This window comes from Arachis stenosperma, chromosome 1 (genome assembly GCF_014773155.1).
Source record: "Arachis stenosperma cultivar V10309 chromosome 1, arast.V10309.gnm1.PFL2, whole genome shotgun sequence".
NCBI classification, from domain to species: domain Eukaryota; kingdom Viridiplantae; phylum Streptophyta; class Magnoliopsida; order Fabales; family Fabaceae; genus Arachis; species Arachis stenosperma.
The window spans coordinates 13659310-13670916 of NC_080377.1; positions in this window are offsets into that span (position 1 = coordinate 13659310).

The following is an 11607-nucleotide window of genomic DNA, read 5'->3' on the forward strand; positions in this document are numbered from 1 at the left end:
TTAACCTCTAACTATGAAGGTAAGTTAATTGGATGAATTAATTTTGATTCCTCAGGTCCTAGTCTTTCCTTGGGAAAAGTCAGAGTTATTGGAACTTGAATTAATGAAATGAAGAAATCCAATTTTCAATCAACAATGAGTTTGATAACTCAAGAGTCACCAATTATTTAACCAAAGCCAAAAAGGGAAACTATCTAAATTAAATAAAAAGCATTCATAAATAAAACAATCATAAACTGAAATATCTCAAATAACATTAATTAAGAAAATCAATCTAAACATGGAACATTGAAAATAAATAAATACAAAGAACATTGAACCTGGGATCGAGAGTCACTCCTAAAACTAGGAGAAGTCCTAAATCCTAATTTCTAAAAACTCTACCTAAATCCTAAAGAGAGAGAGGAGAGAACCTCTCTCAAAACTATATCTAAATCATGGAAAGTGAATTATGAAAGCATCTTCATGAATGGATGCATTCTCCCACTTTATAGCCTCTAATCTGTGTTCTCTGGGCCAAAAACTGGATCGGAAACAGCTCAGAAGTTACTTCCAGCGCTTTCTGGTCCGTACAGGTCCCGGAAAAGTGACGCGGCCGCATGGCTCACGTGGCCGCGCGGGTTGCGTTCCTGCCAGGTCACGCGTCCGCGTGACTCACGCATTCGCGTCGCCTGGCGTCGGGGCAGCTATGGCAAATTATATATCAAATCGAAGCCCGGACGTTAGCTTTCCAACGCAACTGGAACTGTGTCGTTTGGACCTCTGTAGCTAAAGTTATAGTCATTTGAGTGCGAAGAGGTCAGGCTGGATAGCTTAGCAATTTCTCCAACTTATTGTATTCCTTCCACTTTTACATGCTTCCTTTCCATCCTCTGAACCATTCCTGCCCTATAATATCTAAAAACACTTAACACACATATCAAGGCATCTAATGGTAATAAGAGAGGATTAATAATAAGCAAATATAAGATCAAAGAAGCATGTTTTCAATCATAGCACAAAATCAGGAAGGAAAATGTAAAACATGTGAATTGTATGAATAAGTGAGTAAAGAGTTGATAAAAATCACTTAATTGAGCATAAGATAAACCATAAAATAGTGGTTTATCAGGCAACCCAATTTTTATTTATCTATGTTATTTTCTTTTTTTTAGGTTGATGATCATATGGAGTCACAAAAACAACTGCAAAAAAAATATAGAAAAATCAAAAACAGCATTAAAAACAGCACACCCTAGAAGAGAAACTTACTGGCATTTAAACACCAGTAAGGGTAGCAGAATGGGCGTTTAACACCCAGACTGGCACCATTCTGGGCGTTAAACGCCAGAAAGAAGCACCAGACTGGCGTTAAACGCCAGAAAGAAGCACCAGACTGGCGTTAAATGCCAGAAAGAAGCAACAAACTGGCGTTAGACATGGCTAGCCAAGCTTCAGCAGGACATTACATTCAAGAGCTAAATTGATGAGAATCAATCAGCTTTGGTGATGATAAGAACATCACCTTAAAACACTAGAATTCATTCTTAAGAACTCTGAAGAAAAATACCTAATCTAAGCAACAAGATGAACCGTTAGTTGTCCAAACTCAACAATCCCCGGCAACGGCGCCAAAAACTTGGTGCACGAAATTGTGATCTCTACTTTGCACAACTCAAACAATCCCCGGTAATGGCTCCAAAAACTTGGTGCTCAATACCATGGTCTAAACATAGTTTCACAACTTCGCACAACTAACCAGCAAGTGCACTGGGTCGTCCAAGTAATAAACCTTACGCGAGTAAGGGTCGATCCCACGGAGATTTTTGGTATGAAGCAAGCTATGGTTACCTTGTAAATCTCAGTCAGACAGATTCAAATGGTTATGGATGATTTATGAATAAAACATAAAACAAGGATAGAGATACTTATGTAATTCATTGGTGAGAATTTCAGATAAGCGTATAGAGATGCTTTGTCCCTTCCGTCTCTCTGCTTTCCTACTGTCTTCATCCAATCCTTCTTACTCCTTTCCATGGCAAGCTGTATGTTGGGCATCACCGTTGTCAGTGGCTACAATCCCGTCCTCTCAGTAAAAATGTTCAACGCACCCTGTCACGGCACGGCTAATCATCTGTCGGTTCTCAATCAGGTTGGAATAGAATCCATTGATTCTTTTGTCGTCACAGTCATTCAATCATTGAATCCTACTCAGAATACCACAGACAAGGTTTAGACCTTCCGGATTCTCTTGAATGCCGCCATCAATTCTAGCTTATACCACGAAGATTCCGATTAAGGGATCCAAGAGATATCCACTCAATCTAAGGTAGAACGGAGGTGGTTGTCAGGCACACGTTCATAGATGAGAATGATGATGAGTGTCACGGATCATCACATTCATCAAGTTAAGGAACAAGTGATATCTTAGAACAAGAATAAGCTGAATTGAATAGAAGAACAATAGTAATTGCATTAATACTCGAGGTACAGCAGAGCTCCACACCTTAATCTATGGTGTGTAGAAACTCCACCGTTGAAAATACATAAGAACAAGGTCTAGGCATGGCCGAATGGCCAGCCCCCAAAACGTGATCAAAAGATGATCTAAAGATCTAAAAATCTCCCGATGAAAATACAATAGCAAAAGGTCCTATTTGTAGAGAACTAGTAGTCTAGGGTTTATAGAAATGAGTAAATGACATAAAAATCCACTTCCGGGCCCACTTGGTGTGTGCTTGGGCTGAGCATTGAAGCTTTCATGTGTAGAAACTTTTCTTGGAGTTAAACGCCAGCTTCTATACCAGTTTGGGCGTTTGACTCCCATTCTTGTGCCAGTTCCGGCGTTTAACGCCGAGCATTCTTGAGCTGATTTGGAACGCCGGTTTGGGCCATCAAATCTCAGGCAAAGTATGGACTATTATACATTACTGAAAAGCCCAGGATGTCTACTTTCCAACGCAATTGAGAGCGTGCCAATTAAGCTTCTGTAGCTCCAGAAAATCCACTTCGAGTGCAGGGAGATCAGAATCCAACAGCATCTGCAGTCCTTTTCAGCCTCTGAATCAGATTTTTGCTCAGGTCCCTCAATTTCAGCCAGAAAATACCTGAAATCACAGAAAAATACACAAACTCATAGTAAAGTCCAGAAAAGTGAATTTTAACTAAAAACGAATAAAAATATACTAAAAACTAACTAAAACATACTAAAAACATACTAAAAATAATGCCAAAAAGCGTATAAATTATCTGCTCATCACAACACCAAACTTAAATTGTTGCTTGTCCCCAAGCAACTGAAAATCAAATAAGATAAAAAGAAGAGAGTATGCAATGAATCCCAAAAACATCTATGAAGATCAGTATTAATTAGATGAGCGGGGCTTTTAGCTTTTTGCCTCTGAACAGTTTTGGCATCTCACTTTATCCTTTGAAATTCAGAATGATTGGCTTCTATAGGAACTCAGAATCCAGATAATGTTATTGATTCTCCTAGTTAAGTATGATGATTCTTGAACACAGCTACTTTATGAGTCTTGGCCGTGGCCCAAAGCACTCTGTCTTCCAGTATTACCACCGGATACATACATGCCACAGACACATAATTGGGTGAACCTTTTCAGATTGTGACTCAGCTTTGCTAGAGTCCCCAATTAGAGGTGTCCAGGGTTCTTAAGCACACTCTTTTTGCCTTGGATCACAACTTTATTAATTTTTTTCTTTTTCGTTTTTTTTTCTCTCCCCCCCCCCCCTCTTTTTTTTTTGTATTCACTGCTTTTTCTTGCTTCAAGAATCATTTTTATGATTTTTCAGATCCTTAGTAACATGTCTCCTTTTTCATCATTCTTTCAAGAGCCAACCATTCATGAACAACAAATTCAAAAGACATATGCACTATTTAAGCATACATTCAGAAAACAAAAGTATTGCCACCACATCAAAATAATTAATCTGTTATAAAATTTAAAATTCATGCAATTCTTCTCTTTTTCAATTAAGAAAATTTTTCATTTAAGAAAGGTGATGGATTCATAGGACATTCATAACTTTAAGGCATAGACACTAAAACACTAATGATCACAAGACACAAACATAGATAAACATAAGCATGAAAATTCGAAAAACAGGAAAATAAAGAACAAGGAAATTAAAGAACGGGTCCACCTCAGTGATGGCGGCTTGTTCTTCCTCTTGAAGATCTTATGGAGTGCTTGAGCTCCTCAATGTCTCTTCCTTGTCTTTGTTGCTCCTCTCTCATGATTCTTTGATCTTCTCTAATTTCATGGAGGAGGATGGAATGTTCTTGGTGCTCCACCCTTAGTTGTCCCATGTTGGAACTCAATTCTCCTAGGGATGTGTTGATTTGCTCCCAATAGTTTTGTGGAGGAAAGTGCATCCCTTGAGGCATCTCAGGGATTTCATGATGAGTGGGATCTCTTGTTTGCTCCATCCTTTTCTTAGTGATGGGCTTGTCCTCATCAATGGGGATGTCTCCCTCTATGTCAATTCCAACTGAATAACAGAGGTGACAAATGAGATGAGGAAAGGCTAACCTTGCCAAGGTAGAGGACTTGTCCGCCACCTTATAAAGTTCTTGGGATATGACCTCATGAACTTCTACTTCCTCTCCAATCATGATGCTATGAATCATGATAGCCCGGTCTATAGTAACTTCGGACCGGTTGCTAGTGGGAATGATTGAGCGTTGGATAAACTCCAACCATCCCCTAGCCACGGGCTTGAGGTCATGCCTTCTCAGTTGAATCGTCTTCCCTCTTGAATCTCTCTTCCATTGAGCGCCCGCTTCACAAATGTCTATGAGGACTTGGTCTAACATTTGATCAAAGTTGACCCTTCTAGTGTAAGGGTGTTCATCTCCTTGCATCATGGGCAAGTTGAATGCTTACATTTTCCGAACTAAAATCTAAGCATTTCCCCCGAACCATTGTAAGCCAATTCTTTGGGTTCGGGTTCACACTTTGATCATGGCTCTTGGTGATCCATGCATTGGCATAGAACTCTTGAACCATTAAGATTCTGACTTGTTGAATGGGGTTGGTAAGAAATTCCCAACCTCTTCTTCGGATCTCATGTCGGATCTCCGGATATTCACTCTTTTTGAGTTTGAAAGGGACCTCGGGGATCACCTTCTTCAAGGCCACAACTTCATAGAAGTGGTCTTGATGCACCCTTGAGATGAATCTCTCCATCTCCCATGACTCGGAGGTGGAAGCTTTTGCCTTCCCTTTCCTCTTTCTAGAGGTTTCTCCGGCCTTGGATGCCATAAATGGTTATGGAAAAACAAAAAGCAATGCTTTTACCACACCAAACTTAGAAGGTTTGCTCGTCCTCGAGCAAAAGAAGAAAGAAGAGATTAGAAGAAGAAGAAATAGAGGAGATGGAGATGGCTTTGTGGTTTGGCCAAAGGGGGAGAAGTAGTGTTTAGGTTATGTGAAAATGAAGGAGTGAAGATGGGTTTATATAGGGGTGGAGAGAGGGGTAGGGTTCGGTTATGAATGGGTGGGTTTGGGAGGGAAAGTGGTTTAAATTTGAATGGTGAGATAGGTGAGGTTTTATGAAGGATGGATATGAATGGTGAAGAGAATAGTGGGATTTGATAGGCGAGGGGTTTTTGGGGAAGAGTGGTTGAGGTGATTGGTGAATGGGTGAAGAAGAAGAGAGAGGGTGGTGGGGTAGGTGGGGATCCTGTGGGGTCCACAGATCCTGAGGTGTCAAGGAAAATTCATCCCTGCACCATGTTGTGAGCAAATATGATCTTTATGCCAATTCTGGCGTTAAACGCCGGGCTGGTGCCCATTTCTGGCGTTTAACGCCAACTTCTTGCCCTTTCCTGGTGTTTAACGCCAGTCTGGTGCCCCTTTCTGGCGTTAAACGCCCAGAATAGTGCCAGACTGGGCGTTAAACGCCCATTTGCTGCCCTTACTGGCGTTTAAACGCCAGCAAGATCTTCCTCCAGGGTGTGCTATTTTTCTTTCTATTTTTCATTCTTTTTTTGCTTTTTCAACTGATTTTGTGACTTCTCATGATCATCAACCTACAGAAAACATAAAATAACAAAGGAAAATAGATGATTATAACATTGGGTTGCCTCCCAACAAGCGCTTCTTTTAATGTCAGTAGCTTGACATTGGGCTCTCATGGAGCCTCACAGATACTCAGAGCAATGTTGGAACCTCCCAACACCATACTTAGAGTTTGAATGTGGGGGTTCAACACCAAACTTAGAAGTTGGTTGTGGCCTCCCAACACCAAACTTAGAGTTTGGCTGTGGGGGCTCTGTTTGGCTCTGTTTTGAGAGAAGCTCTTCATGCTTCCTCTCTATGGTAACAGAGGGATATCCTTGAGCCTTAAACACAAAGGATTCTTCATTCACTTGAATGATCAATTCTCCTCTGTCAACATCAATCACAGCCTTTGCTGTGGCTAGGAAGGGTCTGCCAAGGATGATGGATTCATCCATGTACTTCCCAGTCTCTAGGACTATAAAATCAGCAGGGATGTAATGGTCTTCAACCTTTACCAAAACATCCTCTACAAGTCCATAAACTTATTTTCTTGAATTGTCTGCCATCTCTAGTGAGACTCTTGCAGCTTGCACCTCAAAGATCCCTAGCTTCTCCATTACAGAGAGAGGCATGAGGTTTATACTTGACCCTAGGTCACACAGAGCCTTCTTAAAGGTCATGGTGCCTATGGTACAAGGTATTGAAAACTTCCCAGGATTTTGTCTCTTTTGAGGTAATTTCTGCCTAGACAAGTCATCCAGTTCTTTGGTGAGCAAAGGGGGTTCATCCTCCCAAGTCTCATTACCAAATAACTTGTCATTTAGCTTCATGATTGCTCCAAGGTATTTAGCAACTTGCTCTTCAGTGACATACTCATCCTCTTCAGAGGAAGAATACTCATCAGAGCTCATGAATGGCAGAAGTAAATCCAATGGAATCTCTATGGTCTCAGTGTGAGCTTCAGATTCCCATGGTTCCTCATTAGGGAACTCATTGGAGGCCAGTGGATGTCCATTGAGGTCTTCCTCAGTGGCGTTCACTGCCTCTTCCTCCTCTCCTAGTTCGGCCATGTGGATCATGTTAATGGCCTTGCATTCTCCTTTTGGATTCCCTTCTGTATTGCTTGGAAGAGTACTAGGAGGAAGTTCAGTAACTCTCTTGCTCAGCTGACCCACTTGTGCCTCCAAATTCCTAATGAAGGACCTTGTTTCAGTCATGAAACTTTGAGTGGTTTTGATTAGATCAGAGACCATGGTTGCTAAGTCAGAGTGGCTCTGCTTAGAATTCTCTGTCTGTTGCTGAGAAGATGATGGAAAAGGCTTGCCATTGCTAAACCTGTTTCTTCCACCATTATTGTTGTTGAAACCTTGTTGAGGTCTCTATTGATCCTTCCATGAGAGATTTGGATGATTTCTCCATGAAGGATTATAGGTGTTTCCATAGGGTTCTCCCATGTAGTTCACCTCTTCCATTGATGGGTTCTCAAGATCATAAGCTTCTTCTTCAGATGAAGCGTCCTTAGTAATGCCTGGTGCAGCTTGCATTCCACACAGACTTTGAGAAATCAAATTGACTTGCTGAGTCAATATTTCGTTCTGAGCCAATATGGCATTCAGAGTGTCAATCTCAAGAACTCCTTTCTTCTGATTCGTCCCATTGTTCACAGGATTCCTTTCAGAAGTGTACATGAATTGGTTATTTGCAACCATTTCAATTAGTTCTTGAGCTTCTGTAGGCGTCTTCTTCAGATGAAGAGATCCTCCAGCAGAGCTATCCAATGACATCTTAGACAGTTCAGACAGACCATCATAGAAAATACCTATGATGCTCCATTCAGAAAGCATGTCAGAGGGACACTTTCTGATCAATTGTTTGTATCTTTCCCAAGCTTCATAGAGGGATTCTCCTTCTTTCTGTCTGAAGGTTTGGACTTCCACTCTAAGCTTACTCAATTTTTGAGGTGGAAAGAACTTTGCCAAGAAGGCATTGACTAGCTTTTTCCAAGAGTTCAGGATTTCTTTAGGTTGTGAGTCCAACCATATCCTAGCTCTGTCTCTTACAGCAAAAGGGAATAGCATAAGTCTGTAGACCTCAGGGTCAACCCCATTAGTCTTGACAGTGTCACAGATTTGCAAGAATTCAGCTAAAAACTGATGAGGATCTTCCAATGGAAGTCCATGGAACTTGCAATTCTGTTGCATTAGAGAAATTAATTGAGGCTTAAGCTCAAAGTTGTTTGCTCCAATGGCAGGGATAGAGATGCTTCTCCCATAGAAGTCGGGAGTAGGTGCAGTAAAGTCACCCAGCACCTTCCTTGCATTGTTGGCATTGTTGTTGTTTTTGGCTGCCATGGGTTCTTCTTCTTTGAAGATTTCTGTTAGATCCTCTACAGAGAGTTGTGCCTTAGCTTCTCTTAGCTTTCGCTTCAAGGTCCTTTCAGGTTCAGGATCAGCCTCAACAAGAATGCTTTTTTCTTTGCCCTTGCTCATATGAAAGAGAAGAGAACAAGAAAATATGGAATCCTCTATGTCACAGTATAGAGATTCCTTGAGGTGTCAGAGGAAAAGAAAATTAGAAGGAAGAGGTAGAAGAATTCGAACTTTTCAAGTATGATGGAGTTCGAATTGTGCATTGAGGAGGAGTGTTAGTCCATAAATAGAAGGATGTGAGAAGAAGGGAAGAAATTTTTGAAAATTCAGTAAAAAATTTTAAAATCATTTTGAAAATTACTAATTGATTTTTGAAAACTAAGAGTGGAAAAGAAATCAAGTGATTTTTTGAAAAAGATTTTGAAATTAGAAATTAAAAAGATATGATTGAAAACTATTTTGAAAAAGATGTGATTAAAAAGATATGATTTCAAAAACAATTTAAAAAAAAGATTTGATTTTGAAAATCAATGACTTGACTAACAAGAAAAGATATGATTCAGACATTAAACCTTTCTCAATAGAAAAGGCAACATACTTGAAATGTTGAATCAAATCATTAATTGTTAGTAAGTATTTTTGAAAAAGGACAGAGATTGATTTTGAAAACATATGATTGAAAAGATATGATTTGAAAAAGATTTGATTTAAAAAAGAAAATATTTTGAAAACTTAAAAAAATTTGAATTAAAAACAGAATCTTCCCTCTTGTGCCATCCTGGCGTTAAACGCCCAGAATGGTATCCATTCTGGCGTTTAACGCCCAAATTGCTACCCTTTTGGGCGTTAAACGCCCAACCAGGCACCCTGGCTGGCGTTTAAACGCCAGTTTTCCTTCTTCACTGGGCGTTTTGAACGTCCAGCTCTTTCTGTATAATTTCTCTGCTGTATGTTCTGAATCTTCAATTCTCTGTATTATTGACTTGAAAAGACACAAATTAAAAATATTTTTTGGATTTTTAATAATGAGGAATAATCACAATGCAACTAAAATCAAATAACAATGCATACAAGACACCAAACTTAACAGTTTGTATACTACTGACACTAACAAAATGAGAATGCATATGAGAAATAACAAAACACTCAAGTCAAGAGAATTTAAAGATCAGGGCAATGAAATCATCAAGAACATCTTGAAGATCACTTAAGACACATGAATGAATGCAAGAAGAACAGAAACATGCAATTGACACCAAACTTAACATGAGACACTAGACTCAACAAGAAATATACAATATTTTTGGTTTTTATGATTTTGTAATTTTTTTTTGGATTTTTCAAAAATTGAAAGAAAATAAGGATATCAAAATTCTTAATGAGAATTCCAGGAATCATGCAATGTTAGTCTAAAGCTTCAGTCTAAAGAAATTAGACATGGCTAGCCAAGCTTCAGCAGGACATTACATTCAAGAGCTAAATTGATGAGAATCAATCAGCTTTGGTGATGATAAGAACATCACCTTGAAACACTAGAATTCATTCTTAAGAACTCTGAAGAAAAATACCTAATCTAAACAACAAGATGAACCGTCAGTTGTCCAAACTCAACAATCCCCGGCAACGGCGACAAAAATTTGGTGCACGAAATTGTGATCTCTACTTTGCACAACTCAAACAATCCCCGGTAATGGCTCCAAAAACTTGGTGCTTAATACCATGGTCTAAACATAGTTTCACAACTTCGCACAACTAGCCAGCAAGTGCACTAGGTCGTCCAAGTAATAAACCTTACGCGAGTAAGGGTCGATCCCACGGAGATTGTTGGTATGAAGCAAGCTATGGTCACCTTGTAAATCTCAGTCAAGCAGATTCAAATGGTTATGGATGATTTATGAATAAAATATAAAACAAGGATAGAGATACTTATGTAATTCATTGGTGAGAATTTCAGATAAGCGTATGGAGATGCTTTGTCCCTTCCGTCTCTCTGCTTTCATACTGTCTTCATCCAATCCTTCTTACTCCTTTCCATGGCAAGCTGTATGTTGGGCATCACCGTTGTCAGTGGCTACAATCCCGTCCTCTCAGTGAAAATGTTCAACGCACCCTGTCACGGCACGGCTAATCATCTGTCGGTTCTCAATCAGGTTGGAATAGAATCCATTGATTCTTTTGCGTCTGTCACTAACGCCCAGCCTTCAGGAGTTTGAAGCTCGTCACAGTCATTCAATCATTGAATCCTACTCAGAATACCACAGACAAGGTTTAGACCTTCCGGATTCTCTTGAATGCCGCCATCAATTCTAGCTTATACCACGAAGATTCCGATTAAGGGATCCAAGAGATATCCACTCAATCTAAGGTAGAACGGAGGTGGTTGTCAGGCACACGTTCATAGGTGAGAATGATGATGAGTGTCACGGATCATCACATTCATCAAGTTGAGGAACAAGTGATATCTTAGAACAAGAATAAGCTGAATTGAATAGAAGAACAATAGTAATTGCATTAATACTCGAGGTACAGCAGAGCTCCACACCTTAATCTATGGTGTGTAGAAACTCCACCGTTGAAAATATATAAGAACAAGGTCTAGGCATGGCCGAATGGCCAGCCCCCAAAATGTGATCAAAAGATGATCTAAAGATCTAAAAATCTCCTGATGAAAATACAATAGCAAAAGGTCCTATTTGTAGAGAACTAGTAGCCTAGGGTTTACAGAAATGAGTAAATGACATAAAAATCTACTTCCGGGCCCACTTGGTGTGTGCTTGGGCTGAGCATTGAAGCTTTCATGTGTAGAGACTTTTCTTGGAGTTAAACGCCAGCTTCTATGCCAGTTTGGGCGTTTAACTCCCATTCTTGTGCCAGTTCCGGCGTTTAACGCCGGGCATTCTTGAGCTGATTTGGAACGCCGGTTTGGGCCATCAAATCTCGGGCAAAGTATGGAGTATTATACATTGCTGGAAAGCCCAGGATGTCTACTTTCACAACTAGAAAATGATTTAATACAGACAGATTTACAGACAGATTTGGTATATATTACAGACGGATTTTTGGTTACCGACGAAATTACCGACGGATTTTGTCCCTCTGTAAAAGCCTCGTCGGAAATTATTTACCGACGGATTTTTTTTCGTCGGAAAATTACCGACGGATTTTTACCAGTTACCGACGGATTTTCCCTCTGTAAATTCTCCCTCCATTTCCTGAAGGCGACAAACTTACAG